Source organism: Monodelphis domestica, chromosome 4 (genome assembly GCF_027887165.1).
Source record: "Monodelphis domestica isolate mMonDom1 chromosome 4, mMonDom1.pri, whole genome shotgun sequence".
Classification (NCBI taxonomy): domain Eukaryota; kingdom Metazoa; phylum Chordata; class Mammalia; order Didelphimorphia; family Didelphidae; genus Monodelphis; species Monodelphis domestica.
Genome location: NC_077230.1, coordinates 275116426 through 275133772, shown reverse-complemented (window position 1 = coordinate 275133772; position 17347 = coordinate 275116426).

Here is a 17347-nt window from a genome sequence, read left to right as displayed (position 1 = left end):
TTGTTGTCATCTCCCTCCAGACTTAGAATCAAAGACTTCTAGAGCCAATAGAAACCTCAGGCAACATCCAGTACCACCTCCTTATTTTTATAGATAAGGAGGCTCAGAAAGGTTTCCATGACTCACCCAAAGTCACATGGTTAATGGAATAGGTGGAATAGACTTCCCTTTCAACACCACTTCGCTGTCTTGCCACCCCTGGAATAGGGCATTTCTTGTTTCCATGCATGTCAGGGGATAGCCAGGTGCTTCCCACGTTCCACCTCTGATGGGCACAAATATAGGAGTGTCTGGGACAGGGGCCCGTCTTCCCTCTCTCCCTCCCTCCCTTGAGGCCCCAAGAGCTGGGAGTTCACCAACTAGCACGAGGCATCTTGTTCATATTTTCTCAGCCGGAGGTCTTGGCAACAGCTCTTCATTTCCTGTGATGGAATGAGCTTTTAATCTCTGAGCTCAAACTCACTCGGGGTGGGGGGGAGGAGGGGATGACTTGGGAGAAGCTGCATAACCCGAATTCACCCCCATTGTGATAAATGGATCCACATTCCTGTCACTTGTCCTGGCCTTCAGATTCTTCAAGGTATAACCAAGGATGCAGAACAGAAATGAAGGCATCTGTCATTTAGAAGAACTGAGGTATGGTTCCAACTCTACCCTCTGAAGCTTCTGTCCAGGCAGCACCATCCAGGAGCCTGATTGCCCTCATGCATGAAAGAGCCTAGATAGGACTCAATCCTAGCTTGTACTGCAAACAGAGGCGCCTTGCTCAGGCACTGATTTGTGGGGAACATGGTTTCTTGTGCGATCCTGCTCCAGAAAATTCTTAGTATAGGATTTTGTTCCCTGTGCATTGGGCACAGAAGAAGCTTTTTTTAGTCATCCTGATGAGCCTAGCCCCAGTCCCAAGCCCAGGCTGAGCCAGAGGCAGCTAGTTCTACCCAGAAATTTTGCTTCTAAAAAATGAGAATGGCTTCACCTGGACTTAGCATAAGAAGAGAACTTATATATAAGTTAGACCAAAACCTCATTTTATTTTGCTTCATTCTATAAGTAATCTTAAAAATTATAAGCTTAGTAATCAACCATCCCCCAAAAATATTCTAAGAAGTAAACAATAAAATTGAGATGATATATAAAAATCACAAACTCCAAACTATTTGTTTTCTTAAGTATATTAATTTAACAAAATAATACCATAAACATCTTGTTTGCATCTCTATAGTCTTCTGATCCCTTTTCTATGTATTTTAGTTATTTCTTTGCTGTTAATCATGTTATTCATGTGGTTGTATTCAGTGTATAAAACAGCTCAGGGAGCACAGTGGATAGAGTGCCAGACTTGGAGTCAGGAAGACACATCTTCCTGAATTCAAATATGTCCTAGCTATATGACCCTGGACAAGTCACTTAACCTTCTTTGTCTCAGTTTCCTCATCTATAAAATGAGCTGGAGGAGGAAATGGTAAATTACTCCAGTATCTTTGCCAAGAAAACTCCAAATGGGGTAATGACGAGTCAGACACAACTGAAAGAACAGAACAAGAAGTGCCAAGGCACTGTGCAAAATGCTGGGGATAGAAATAAGGAAAAAAAGAGTCTTTGCCTTCAAATAGCTTATAATCTAACAGAAGAAGACAACATATAAAAGGAAGCTGGAAAAGTAGGGAGAAAGAATGTCCAGAGTACTTGATTGGGGGCCATCCTGTTAGGTGATGGTAAAACTAGACAGAGTTGTAAATGCAAAGAAGAGTAAGCTAGACATCCAGGTTCCACCCTATATAAAGGAAGACTTTGAGGGGGTTGGGGTCTTCTATTGGGGGGAGAGGAGGCTGAGGGAGATGATGAGGGTGTCTTGTTCTATGGAGTTGAAACCAGAGCTGCAGATGCAAATATTTTCCTTCTATTCTTCATATTTGTAATTTCTTATGGCATCATACTATTCAATGACAGTGATGCTTCCCCACCCTACCTAGAATTTAGATAGATATGTAGTCCTTAACTTAAAAGGCTAATTGTAGGGGGCTCTCCTCATTCATAGATTGATTAATCAATGCTCTAAGCCTATGTGAGGGATGAAGTTGGTGAGAACTAGAGAGAAAAGAGATCCTAAACTTCTGGCTTCCAGCTTGGAGCCAGAAGACATAGAGTTCCCTTCAATCTAAAGAGAGAGAAAGTGTCACTGTGGTATCCCAGGTAATGCTCTATACCAGTGATGTCAAACCTTTTAGAGACCAAATGCCCGAACTGCAACAACCCTCATGCCACATGTGAGACCCCCACTTTACTCCAGACAGGGGAGGGAGGAAACATTCCCATTGGGCTGCTGGGCAGAGGGGCAGGTGATGAGAGAAATGTCCTCAGGCATGTGTTGAGAGGGGGAGGAGAGCAGCTTCCCCCCACCCCGGCATGTGTGCCATAGGTTTGGCAACATGGCTCTATAGTATACCATGTCTATTGGTACTGTATTGATATTTATATTTATACTGTATTACAGGTATCAAGCTTGACTCAGTTGATCTTTGCAAGGAACTACAAAATTTTGGTCCAGGAAGGGAATGTAAGCTGAATCTCAAAGTCCATTGGTTTGGAGCTTCCTTTCCTTATTGGTGGAAATTGATTATTCAATGCTCTCCACCTATTGGGAGAGACAGAGTTGGTGAAAGCTTGGGAGACAGATCCTGGACTTCTGGCTTCCAGCTTTGAGTGAGAGGTCATGCCATTCCAGATTTCCTTCAAGTACCTCAAGAGAGAGAAAAAATTAAGAAGCTAACATATAGAAGAGCTGGCACCTTGATCATATCCTTAGTCCAAGCTTACTTTTTTTTAACCCTTACTTTCCATTTTAAAATCAATAATATATATTGGTTCTAAGGCAGAAGAGTGATAAGGGCTAGGCATCAGGGATTAAGTGACTTGCCCAGGACCACACAGGAAGTATCTGAGGCTAGATCTGAACTCAGGACCTGACTCTCAATTCACTGAGCCTCCTAGGTCCATCCCAAACTTGCTTTCTCTCCCTTCAACTTGAAGGGAGACTGAAACTACTACATATCTTCTTTCTTAAAGCAGAAAGCTAGAATTCCAGGATCTTTCTTCTTCCCAGTTCACATCAACTCTGCCTCTCACATGGGCTTAGAGCATTGATTAATCAATCTCCACCCATGAAAAGAGTCTTATGCAATTGGCCCTTTGAGTCAAAGGTTACAGATTAGATAGATAGATAGATAGATAGATAGATAGATAGATAGATAGATAGATAGATAGATAGACATATGGAGAGACAGACAGATAGACAAATAAAGATAGATGGACAAAGATAGATAAGGGGGGAGAGAGAGAGAGAGAGAGCAGATAAAACATTTATCAGGTATGTACTATGTTCCAAGTCCTGTGCTAAGGCCTGGGGATAAAAATAAAAACAAGACAGTCATTGCCCTTAAGGAGCTTACATTCTAAATGGGGAAAGGCATTATATAAGAGAACTGGAAAGGGAGGAGGGTACATACACAGTAACACCACTAGAGATGTCTGTCTAGGGAGCATTATGGAGAACTGAAATGGAGTGAATTTAAGGCCAAAGTTGCCTTATTAAAGCTCAGAATGTTTTCAAGGGTAAAGTTCCATTTTCTGGTTGGGATGGGAAATAGTAAAGAAAGGCCTGAGTGGGACATGGCATAGCTGGAGATGTCCAAGAAGAATTTATTCAACTCTCACCAATTGTACACACTTAACATTTTTATAGATGAGGAAAATAAAGTCTAAATCAGTTCATTTGCTTTATGTCAATATTGATCGTAGTACTAGAAAACTCAGGGCTCTTAACTCTAGTCCAACCTTCTCTCTTAGATCCTGAAGTTCTTGAAATTACATTGTATATTTTGTATCTGCTGGTCCATGTTTCTGTTACATATTGGCTGTGTGATCCTAGACATGTTACTTAACTTCTCAGAGATCTGGGCAAACTTCCCAGACTACAAAGCTGTAGGGAAGGGACCAATCAGCATTTATAGAAGTTTCTTCACCTGCAAGTTCTTTCTTGCCAATAAAAATCACAGATCAAGCCCCTGTCACTATCACATAGAACCAGAGAAGCAGTTAGGTGATTCTGTGAATACAGTATAGAACTTGGAGTCAGGAATACCCAGCTTGAAATTTTGTCTTGGTCACTGCCTAACTGTGTGATCCAATCACCTAACCTTTGTTTGCTCAGTTTCCTTATTGGTAAAATGGGGATGATAATAGCACCTCACTCCCCAGGGTTGTGCTGAGAATTGTATGAGTAAATTTGTGTAAAGTGCTTTGCAAATCTTAAAGCCATGTTGGAATGCTAGCTATTATTATCATGCTGTGTGCCCTCAGGAGAATGAAAGCTTTATGAGGACAGGGACTGTTCTTGTTTTTGTATCCTTGGTGCTTAGCATAATGCTCTTTCACATCCACTACTAGGTCTGCATCCCATGGAAATTAAAAAAAAAAAGCAGAGGAGGGACCTATTTGTTCAAAAATATTTCTCGCAGCTCTTTTTCTGATGGCAAAGAATTGGAAATGGAGGAGATGGCCATCAGTTAGGGGGTGCTGAACAAGTTGTGGCATATGATTATAATGGAATATTGTTGTCCTATAAGAAATGTTGAGCAGGAGGCTTTCAGAAAAACCTGGAAAGAACTATATGAACTGATGCTGAATGAAGTGAACAGAACCAGAAAAACAGCAACAGCAATAATGTATGATGAACAAAGGTGAATAACTTAGTTCTTTTCAACAAAATGATGGTCTAAGACAATCCCAAAGGGCTTATGATGAATAATGCTATCCACCACCAGAGAAAGAACTGGAGTTTGAATGCAGATGGAAGCAGATCACTCTTTACTTTATTTTCTTCATGATGGGTTTGTGTGTGTGTGTGTGTATGTATTCTACAATGACAAATATGGAAATGTGTTTTGTATAATAGCACATGGATAACCAATAACAAATCATTCATATTCTCAGGGAAGGTGGAGTAGAAGGAGGGAGGGAAAAATGTGAAACTCAAAATGTTGGAAAATGAACCCCCAAAATTGTATTTACATGTAAGTGAGAAAAAAATAAAACATTACCCAATAAATAAATGTTTGCTGAATTGAGTTGAAATGCTAAGTTGTATCTTAACTGGTATGGAGAAATACCTTTGGATTTGAAGTCAAAAGATCTGGATTTAAATCCCAATTCTATTACTAGCTATAAGTAACTGGGGGGGGGGCATTTCATCTTAGTGAAAAATAGTTTCTAAACTATTAAGTAAGTATAATAGTACTTGTGCCAAAACAGGGTTGTTGAGAGATAAAAATGAGATTTGAAAGAGCTTTGTAATTATAAAGGCAGTGAGGTGTTTTAGTGAATAGAATTCTGGGCCTGGAGTCAGGAAGATCTGATTTCAGATAATCTAGCACTCTGTGATCCAGTGGCATTGCTCTCCTTGCTGGTCCTCGTGTGTGATGCTCCATCTTCTGACTGAGCATTTTTGTTAGCTTCCCTCCATCTCACAAACTTTGTATCTCCTCATCTCTGCCTCCTAGCTTCAAACCAAGCTTCCTTCAAGTCTCAACTAAAATCTTACCTTCTACAACAAACCTTGTCTAGGCCTTTTTAATCTTAGTGCCTTTCCTTTGAGATTATTTCCCACTTACCCTGTATATAGAGTTTGTACAGAGCCATTTGCATGTTTCATCAGTCTGTGAACTCCTCTAGAACAAAGGCTATTCTTTGCTTTTCTTTATATCCTCAGCACTTAGTAAAGGGTTTGAAATACTGTTGTTCAATCATTTTAGTCATGTCCAATGCTGTGACCCCCTCTGGGATTTTCTTGAAAAAGATACTATAGTGGTTTGCCACTGCAGTCACCAGCTCATTTTACAGATGAGGAAACTGAAACAAACAGTTAAATGACTTGTCCAAGATCACACAGCTAGGAAGAGTCTGAGGTCAGATTTGAACTTAGGAGGATGAGTCTTCTTGATTTCAGGCTCAGCACTGAACCACTTAGCTGGCCTGAAATAAAGTAGGCACTTTATAAAGGCTTAGTGACTGACTGACTCAAGGATCTTACATTCTAATAACAGAGGAGGGGAATAAATAGGAACTGGAAAAGTGAGGTGGGCAAAATGCAAAAGTCCAGATAGAAAGAATGGAGCTGGAAGAGGAATGAACATGGTGGTCATGGTACATTCTAAAATGATGATCCTAGAAGGCAGCTGGATGGCTCAGTGACTTGAAAACCAGGCCTAGAGACAGGAGGTCCTAGGTTCAAATCTGGCCTCAGACATTTCTCAGCTGTGTGACCCTGGGCAAGTCACTTGACCCCCATTGCCTAGCCCTTACCACTCTTCTGCCTTGGAGTCAGTATCGGAAGGTAAGGGTTTAAAAAATAAATAAATAAAATTATGATCCTGAGCAGGAACTCTCCATTTGGAGGAGGGGGTGGCTTGTGTGGAGGTAAAAAAGTCAAGAGAGAGACTGTGAAGGAATGCTTAGATAGATAGAAGGACTAGAGGAGAGCAATGTCATAGAAATGTGAAAGTTTTAACAGTGGGCATTTGGTGGGGGGAGCCTTGGGCATTTCTGGGGGGAGAGGGGGAAATAGCTACTTGATTGAGAGAGATTGAAGATTAGTGAGATAGTAGAGATGATAAAGGGGATAATATCCTGGAGAAGATGGGATGGAATGGGATCCCTTGTGAATGAAGGTTTTCCCCAAAAGAAGGGCCATCTGATATAGGGGTTAAAGAGAACTTGGAGAAGGATGCAAGGATAATGGGAGATAAGGAGGGAAAGAGAAAAGGAAGCTCTTGGCAAAGGGCCCTAATTGTTTTAGTCATGCATAAGGCAAAGTCCCAGCTGAGAAGGTAATTGGAAAGGCTTCTATGGGAAGCCAGAGGAGAGATGCAAAGGTTAGGAATAGCCCTTATGGTGAGCCAGGGAGCAAATCAGTTAGGGAGGTGTAATGGGGTTCTCTTGCTGAAATGGATGCCCACTTAATTAGATAATATAAATTTATAACAAATCAAGTTAGTATAGTGTCATGATTTTCTCAAACTCCAGTAGTAGTATGCAAACAGGAACGGAGGCAGCAATTGATTGGAGCAATCTGAGGCTGGAGTTTGGCAAGGAAAGATCAGTGATAATACAAGAATGTGAGGGATTTGAATCTAGATGATAATATAGAATTAAACCAATTCACTGAAGGGTCAAGATAGGTAGGAGAAGAGATTATAGCTAATGTAGGTGTGATGACATGACAAAGAACCAAAGAATGGAAAGACTGGAGGTCATGGTATGGATGAAGAACACAATTAGGGATCATAAGTCAAAGGAAATAATGGAATGATAAAAGATTATGATCAAAGAATTTTTTTATTCATGAACATAAGCAGAAAACTTGTGGGAAATTGCAAGATCAAGGCCATGATCATTTCTATGTGTAGTTGAGGTAGAGAAGAAAAGTAGGTCATAGGATCTGAGTAGATTAAGGAACTGATAATGTTGGGTGTACTTGATGGAGTATCACTATGCATGTCTAAGTTCCCTACTATGAAAGCAAGATTTGAATTGGAGAAAAAGACTGTGGGCTAGTCACTGAAGTCATTGTAGAAGTAAAGAATATGTCTTGGGGATCAGTAGAAAAGAAACACAAATCTTGATTTGTTGATAAATCAGGATTGATTTGAACCTCAAGGGAGAAGAATTTACTGAGTGGTGGTGGGAAAAGAAGGGTCTAATTTTTTTTTAATTTGGGCAATTTCAAACATTATTCCTTGGTTACAAAAAAATCATATTCTATTCCTCCCTCCATCTCCCGCCTTTCCTGTAGCTGAAATGCAATTCCACTGGGTATCACATGTGACCTTGATCAGGACCTATTTCCATGTTGTTGATGTTTGCACTAGGATGATCCTTTACAGTCTACATCCCTAGCCATATAAACCCATGTAATCAAGCAGTGTTTCTGCTCCCACAATTTTTCCTCTGAATGTGGATAGTGTTCTTTCTCGTAGATTGTTCTGAGTTGTTCTGGATCATTGCATTGCTACTACTAGAGAAGTCCATTACATTCCATTGTACCACAGTGTATCAGACTCTGTGTACAATGTTCTCCTGGTTCTGCTCCTCTCACTCTGCATCAATTCCTGGAGGTTGTTCCAGTTCACATGGAATTCCTCCACTTTATTATTCCTTTGGGCACAATAGTATTCCATCACCAACATATACCACAATTTGTTCAGCCATTCCCCAATTGAAGGGCATCCCCTCATTTTCCAATTTTTTGTCACCACAAAGAGCACAGCTATGAATATTCTTATACAAGTCTTTTTCCTTATTATCTCTTTGGGGTACAAACCCAGCAGTGCTATGGCTGGGTCAAAGGGCAGACAGTCTTTTAGTGCCCTTTGGGCATAGTTCCAAATTGCCCTCCAGAATGGTTGGATCAATTCACAACTCTACCAGCAATGCATTAATGTCCCAGACTTTGCCACATCCCCTCCAGCATTCATTACTTTCCATAGCTGTCATGTTAGCCAATCTGCAAGGTGTGAGGTGATACCTCAGAGTTGTTTTGATTTGCATCTCTCTAACTATAAGAGATTTAGAACACTTTTTCATGTGCTTATTAATAGTTTTGATTTCTTTACCTGAAAATTGCCCATTCATGTCCCTTGCCCATTTATCAATTGGAGAATGGCTTGATTTTTTGTATAATTGATTTAGCTCTTTATAAATTTGAGTAATTAGACCTTTGTCAGAGGTTTTTGTTATGAAGATTGTTTCCCAATTTGTTACTTCCCTTCTAATTTTGGTTACATTGGTTTTGTTTGTACAAAAATTTTTTAATTTGATGTAATAAAATTATTAATTTTACATTTTGTGATTTTTTCTAACTCTTTCTTGGTTTTAAAATCTTTCCTTTCCCAAAGGTCTGACATGTATACTTTTCTGTGTTCACCTAATTTACTTATAGTTTCCTTCTTTATGTTCAAGTCATTCACCCATTCTGAGTTTATCTTGGTGTAGAGTGTGAGATGTTGATCCAAGTCTAATCTATCCCATACTGTCTTCTAATTTTCCCAGCAGTTTTTATCAAATAGTGGATTTTTGTCCCAAAAGCTGGAATCTTTGGGCTTATCATAGACTGTCTTGCTGAGGTCACTTACCCCAAGTTTATTCCACTGATCCTCCTTTCTGTTTCTTAGCCAGTACCATATTGTTTTGATAGAAGGGTGTAGAAGTGACAATAGGTCTCATTAAAAGAAAGACCTTCCTTTATTAGTGAGAAGAGGAAGTTGTAGTGATTGGTAACTCCATTCTGCCAACTCTGCCAATTCTGAGGAATATCAAACCATATGTATGAAATATATATGAATATACATATGTGTGTATATAAATATATAACATATATACATACTATGTTAACTCATATCTATATATGCATATTTATGCATTTAGAGGTTATTTATGATTGCTACTTAATATAAAGATGGCTTAGCTCATGAAAGGCAAATATAGATAGCTAGATAGACAGACAGATAGACAGACAGATAGATAGATAGACAGACAGACCTGATCTTATACCTGGTCTACCCTTCTCCACTGGAGACTATAATTTCTACAAATTATATAGATAATATATGCCTCTATAGGGAGCAGAAGGAAGATTGTGACTAAGTATGTGTCCCCTGTCCTATCCCCCAAAAGGGTATTGGTCTAGAATTTCATTTACCCACTACACCTCAAATATTGGTAGTATAAAAGTATAGTACTCTTGGGCAGGGAGAAACAATACTATTTTTCCTGTTGTTCCTTAAGGTTGGATAATACTTAGCTTATTATTACCAGTCTAGTTTGCTCCCACCAGAATTAAACAAAAGATCATCATGAATATCTAGTAAGCCTCTTTATTAACATGAACAGTAATTGAAGGCAAAAAAGTTACACAGATTAGAACAAACCAAAAAACACATAAAAGTAAAGAAACTCTTCAAATGGGAGTGAGATAAGATTTTAGCTCACTAAAGAATGATCTCACCAAAAGGAGTCTGTTCTTAGTAGTCTCTCGCATTGAAAGCCCTGGAAGTCAAGGCACACATGAGGAGCCAGCTCCTTTCATCTTTGTGGCTCTGATGGCTTTGGTAGCCATTTAAAAGTTTGTTCTCTCCTCTTGTGATGGCTTCTCAAAGTCCTCCTACCATCTGAAGCCCCCACTATATTTTATAGGTATGCACTTAAAAGGCTCAACACTCACTAAACTAATGAGAAATCAAGTAATAATGATAATGACAGCTAGTAATGGCATGGCAGACCAATCTTTCAGGGCACTATCTGCTGAATAATGGAAGGAATTAGGGTCTAGGTGGCATTTGAACCCTTGTTGCTTATTGCAGGTGAGGGGTTTCAGAAGAGAGAGAAATTTGTGAAGCTGGTTAGATGCTCATATAATGGAATTTGGATTTCTGTAACACTTGACTAAGCTTAACCAAATTATAGGAATCATGGGAAGAAGGGCACTTGAGCAGAATCTAGAAGAAAACCAAGGATTCTAAGGCACAAAAAGAAGTGAATTTGGTTCTAGACCACTTTCCTAGCTATTTCACTAACCAAACTGGAATATTTACTGTTCTTAAAAACTCTGAACTCTTATCTCCTACTTTGTGCCTTTGAAATTCTTAGAATGCATTTTCAGCTCAGGTACCATCTTCAACAAGAAGTTTTTCTGATCATCTTCCTTTTCCCCAAGTGATCATGTATATAATTAACCATTTACATGTTGCATCACCTCAGTAGAACTGAGATTCCTTGAAGGCAGGGACTATTTGTCATTTTGTTTTTTTAATTCTCAGTCCCTAATACAATGCCCTTCACATGGTTCGTGTTTCTTGAATTGGCTCAAATCAGAGCAATTAGTCATGGAAATTTAAAAAATCTGATGTGAAAATTTTGGCTTTATTTGTAGAGGCCTAATGTCTGAAAGAAGAAAATAATAGTGCCACTATATGTTGCGAAGACCTGACTACATCTAGAGTATGTTCACATCTGAGTGCTATATTTAAAAGAAATCAACAAGGGGCAGCTAGGTGGTTCAGTGGACAAAGAGCTAGGGCTAGAGATGGGAAACCTTGAGTTCAAACTTGACCTCAGACATTGACTAGCTGTGTGACCCTGGGTAAGTCATTTAACACTCATTGCCTATCCCTGTACATAAGTCCCCAATTAGCTGTTCCTTTTTCTAAGTCCCCCTTGTTATTACACCCTTTACCATTTTTTCTGCCTTGGAACCAATATTAATAATGACTCTAAGTCAGAAGGTAAAGAATGTTTTTAAAGGCACTAGCAAACTGGATTCCATCCAGAGGAAGCTAAACAGGATAGTCAAGAAGAATCAATACCATGCCATATGAAAATCAGCTGTACGAACTCATGATATTTAGCCTGGAGAACAGGACTCAGGGAGGAGAAGGGTTGATAGTTGCCTTCATGTGTTTGAATAACTTATCTATACAAGAGGAATTTTATTTATTTTGATTTACTCTAAAAGGCAGAAGTAGGAAGACTGGGTAGAAGTTTCAGAAAAATATATTTTCAGATTGATACCACAGAAAACACATCAACAGAGATGTCTAAAAGGTAAAATGGATTGTCTCTGTAGATAGTGGATTCTTTGTCACTGGGAGGTAGGTGGTGCAGTAGATGCCAGGAAGTGCTGTTTTCCTTAGTTTCCTCATATGTAAAATGGGGATAATAATAGTACCTACCTTACAATGTTATTGCAAGTATCAGAGATAATAATTGTAAAGCACTTAGCACAGTGCCCTGCATATAGTAGGTACTATATAAATGTTAGCTGTTATTATTATTGTTGTTGTTGTTGTCTAAAAACAGAGGCTGCATGATCCTTCATTGGGTATGTTGCAGAGGAGGCTCCTGTTCAAGAATGGGATTGATCAGATGTCTTCTGAAGCCCCCTAAAAATATGTTTGTTCATGCTTTGACATTAGCTTGATGACCCTAATGAAGTCATTTAATATCTCTGAACCTCTGTTTCTTCATCTGTAAAATGGAGATAATGAAAAAAGTGCCAACCTCACAAATTTATTGCAAAGAAAGCTTTTTGTAACTCTCAAAGTGTTGACTGTGAATATAAATGTGAATCAACAGCTCTTTGTATTCTTTTAAAATATGCTGAATCTAGTTTAAAATCTCAGTATAACTGATGGCATAGTATCAATTGCCTTAACTCCACTGCCTTCACCCTCCCTGGGGTAGCTCTGCCCCTGGGAAGCTTACTTTTCTCTTTTTGCCCTAGGGACCCAAGAATGAATGAGTTCTTCAGCTGGGAGCTGAGATGCCAAGGCAAAAGTGAAACATTCCTTGTTCCCAAGGAGCTTACCTTCTATTGGAGGAGACAAAACATACATGTATGTAACCCAGCTCCCACGTAGTTTGAGTGGGAGAGGGACAATCTGCTGTGTGCTGAGGGAGACCAGGACTCTTTATTGGCAGAGAATGCTGAGCTCCATGCAGCAGAGCACTGGATTAGGATTTTAATGAGTTGGTTTCAGAGAATCTTTGAAAGGAGATAGTCATGAGAGATAGCACCAAAACTGAAGACATGGAAGGGCTAGCACCCCAATGGGTCTGAACTTCCAGATCAAAAGAAGACACTCTTTTGGTGAAACTGCCTTCTCTTGGTTTGATATAAGAGAGTGATGATGAACCTATGGCATGGGTGCCAAAGATGGCGCACAGAGTGTTCTCTGTGGGCAAGAAGCTACCCTTCTTCCTGCCCTTCCCCCAGAGTTCATTACTAGAAAGGCAGAGGAACTTGGGCAGAGCTACTCCCCTCCCCCTCTCCATTCACCCGATGACATTTCCCTCCATTCCTTGCCTCTCTGCCCAGCAGTCAATGGGAGCTCACAAGGGATAAGGTGGGCACCTCACAGGTGGCAGAGCTGGAGGGGAACAGAGCACTTGGGCCATTCCCCTCCCCCTCTCTACACTCATTGAGGACATTCCTCATTTCACCTGTCCATCTGCCCAGCAGCCCACTGGGAGCACTTTCTCCCTCCCCTGTGTGGGGTACTGGGGGTGGGACATGGCACTCTCTCTAAAAGGTTCGCCATCACTTATATTATAAGATATTGCCTCTTGCTCAGCTGAAGAGCTCATACACTCGCATATTTTCTGCAAGTTCTAGATAATTTCTTTGATTTCTGTTTGCTGTTTGCTTGAATAAATGGATTCTAAAATGATTTTTTGTTTTACAGATGACTCACAGGGGGGTGATTAAGTTTCCTCAGTGAATTTGAACATTTCTTAAAAACTTGATTGGTTATTTGGTTATTTGGTTCTCATTTCACTAAGGTATCAGGGCAAGCATCTTGTCACTTACTTTTAATGGTGGGGGGATGAAGGGGGGTGACAATTTATTGAATCAAACTGGCCATTAAGTATAAGTGGATATACAGAATAACTATCAAATAAATGTGAGCATTTAGGGAAGGGATTGAGGGAGTCACAGGACCAGAAAAGACTTCACATAGAAGATAGTATTTTAATTGAATCTCAAAAGAAGGGGGCAAGGGATTTTATGAGGTAGAGAGAGCACATTTGAAGTATAGGAGATGCCACTGGAAAGGTATGGAGACAAGAGGAGTCCCCTATGTAAGGAACAGCAAGAAAGCCAGTTGGCTATGCTACATGTAAGTACAGGAATGAGGGTAAAATATAAGGAAAATAGAAAAGTAGATTGTAAACTGATTGTAAAAAGCTCCAAAAGCTAAACAAGAATTTACATTTCATCTTAGAAGAAATGGTGAGATGAACTAATGAAGTTTTTTTGAGTAAGGGTGTGACATATTCAGAACATGTGCTTTAGGAAAATAATTTTAGCAGATATATGTGAAGGATGGTTTGGAGAAGAGAGTGCCTTGAGACAGGGAGATCAATTAGGAGGCCATTGCAAGCCTTTTCCATCTACAAGTTTTTGTACCTGAAAGGACAAGGATTCAGGACAGAAAATATGGATTCTCCTTTCACTCAATGAAAAGTTTATCCATTTATATCTCAATTTCCTAGCAAAAAAAAAATAGGTATTAAAAAGTAGGGAAAGATAAAATGGAGGATCATATAATCAATGGGCAACTAGGTGGGGCGGTGGATAAAGTGTTAGCACTAGAGTGAGAAAGACCTGAGTTCAAATTTGGCCTCAGACATTTACTAGCCATGTGACCCTGGGCAAGTCACTTAACTCTGTTTGCCTCATTATCCTTATCTATAAAATGAACTGGAGAAGGAAATGGTCAAACCATTCTAGTATCTTTGCCAAGAAAATCCCAAATGGAGTTACAAAGAGTCAAAAACAACTGAAAACGATTAAACAACAACATATAATCATAGAAATTTTTACCTGGAAAGAACCTTAGATATGCTTTTTTGTTATTATTATTGTGCAAAACACCATACCATATAGGTCATTGGTAAGAACACACTTGCACAAAACCAAATACCCAAAATAAGATCATAAATATACTAATGTGAAAGATAGTATGCTTTGATCTGCATCCATCCAACTCCAACAGTTCTTTCTCTGGAGGTATATAGTATTCCCCATCATAAGTCTTTCAGGGTTGTCGCAGATCATTGCATTGCTGAAAGTAGCCACGTTTTTATAGATGATTATTGTACAATATTACTGTTACTGTGTATGATGTTTTTCCAGTTCTTATTTCTCTCTGCATCAGTTCATGCAGATCTTTCTAGCTTTTTCTGAAATTATCTTGCTTATTATTTCTTATAGCATAATAGTATTCCATCACCAATCTGTACCACAATTTGTTCAGCCATTCCCCAATTGATAGACATCCTCTCAATTTCTAATTACAAAAAGCCACTATAAAAAGAGCAGCTACAAATATTTTATATTCATATTTTATATATTTCATAAAACATATTTTATATTTATAAAGTAGATCCATTCCCCTTATTTATTATCTCTTTGGGATACAGGCACAGTAGGGGTATTACAGGGATCAAAGGGTATAGTTTCAAATTGCCCTCCAGAATGGTTATCAGTTCACAACTCCACCAACAATGCATTAGAATCCCAATTTTGCTACATCCCGTCCATCATTTATTAATTTTCTTTGCTGTCATATTGGTCAATCTGATAGAATCTGTGATATCGAAATCACTTTAAAAGACTGATATATATTAATTTAAGGTCGCCAAGGAATTCAGCTATGTAATTCCTAAATGAAAACTCAAGTCAGCAGTCAACCTTTTATGGAGTTTTTAATTACAAACAGGAGGAAGAAAGGTATTAAAGAGAGAGAGAGAGAGAGAGACAGAGAGACAGAGACAGAGACAGAGACAGAGACAGAGACAGAGACAGAGACAGAGAAAGGGGAAAGAAGGGAATAGGGCTTAAATACCCCCTCTCTTTAGGCTGGGCCAAAGGCCCAAGCCCTTAGATAGCTGAGGCAAAAAAAAGAGATCAGTCCCTATCACTCACGTGATCAAAATGGAGAAACAGTCTCAGGGGCCTCCACCTCCAGACTCCTTCAGAGCAAAACCTCCCAGAGCAAAACCTCCTCAGAGTAAAACCTCTCAGAGCAAAAAACTCCTCTCAGAGCAAAAAACTCCCAGAGCAAAAAACTCTCCTCATTCTGTCCTCAGACCCCGCTATCTTTAAGGAAACCATCTAAGTTCCCTCCCCTCAGTTCTCACATCTACCAATCACTGTCCATGTCTCCCCTGTGCCAATGGTGGCTCTAGCTTAACCCAGGTCCGCCCAGAGGTCTGTGGCTTTGCACATGTCTGTTGAAGGTCATATTCTCAAATAATTAAATCTTGATCTTTGCTGTAGCCCTTCCTAAATCCTGTACTCTAAGTAGGGTGGAAATTGTATTTTCAAAGACCTGGTTCTGTCATTCCAAGTATCTCTATTGTATCAATTCTAAAATCAATCATGACTCAAAGAACTTCCTGTTCTATGCTTAAGCATAGGTCAAAGCCCTTTCCATTGTTTAGCAAAAGGTTTCTGTCCTAAAGTAGTCTTAAGTAGGGAGGAGAAGGACCCTCCCATGCCAAGGGTTTTCACATTCCAATAGAGTTCTTACTATCAGTAGGAAATTTTTCAAGTATGAAATTTCCCAATGGGAAAATTTCCAACATTCATAAGTCTAAGAAATTTTAAGGTTTACAAACCTCAGATATTCTTTAGCCCAACTCATTAATTTTGCAAATGAAGAAGCTGAGTCCAAGGATGGTAAATAACATCTAAAGTGATAGAGATAACAAATATCAGAGTCAAGATTTGATTTGAGGTCTTCAGTGCTCTTTGCACTATTCAGAGCTGGTGTTTTCTATTATTGACAAGGATGAGGCCTGGGAATAAGAAAAAGATCTAACAATCCATCAGTCAACTAAATCAGGACAAGGCGGTTGTGAAACTCCTTCCATTACGTATTCCTGTCCACCAAAAAAGAAAGTTTTGAGCTTTCGCTACTAGACATACAGCTTAAGTAATCATAAAATAAACACCTACTTGCCATAAAGAGCATAATTTTCTGGCATTAAAAATATACATATCTGACAAAAGGCAATATTTAAAAGGGTCCCTTACTGTACTCTTCTATACCTAGATGTCTGTCTACCTTGTTAACCCCCACTCCTGACTCTAGCTGGCAGGTTTATTTCTCTCCCACATGAGAAGTTTCCAAATTTGAGGGACCATCTGTGGATGATGTGAGAATTGGGCAATTTCCATTCTCATCATTAGCTTGGCAGTGATGGAGAGTGAGTCCAGAAAGAGCCCTTGTGTATCATAAAGGAAATCTAAGCCGTATGTTTCTCATTCATTTACTCTTAAGTCATCAAAATGTTGTTTTTTAAGAGGCTTTTGATGTCCAACACGCCTTCTGCATCTTTATGGGGAGAAAGAGGAAGTCACGTTTTTTTTTTGCTAGCAGTAAACTGCTTGGCTCTGGAAAAAGCTCGAGATGGATTCAGTATTCCAGGCTCAGAAAGTTCTGATGGAAATACTGGAGCCCTGGCCAACAGGCACTCCAGCCCCAGGCTTGGAGGGGCCCTCTGGAACAGGGATGGTAATACTTACTTCTACAACATTAAGTAATCCTCTCTAGGGAAATCTAAGCTCCCTTGTTCCCCACCACATCTAGGGTTATCTTCTCTCTTGCCTTTTATTGGAGGACCTGAAAGCACAAGAGAGAATCCTTAGACCTTAAGAGGTCCTTGGGAAGGTATAATCTCAAACCATTCTAGACAGTTGAAAAATATTTAAAATCCTTCAGAACAA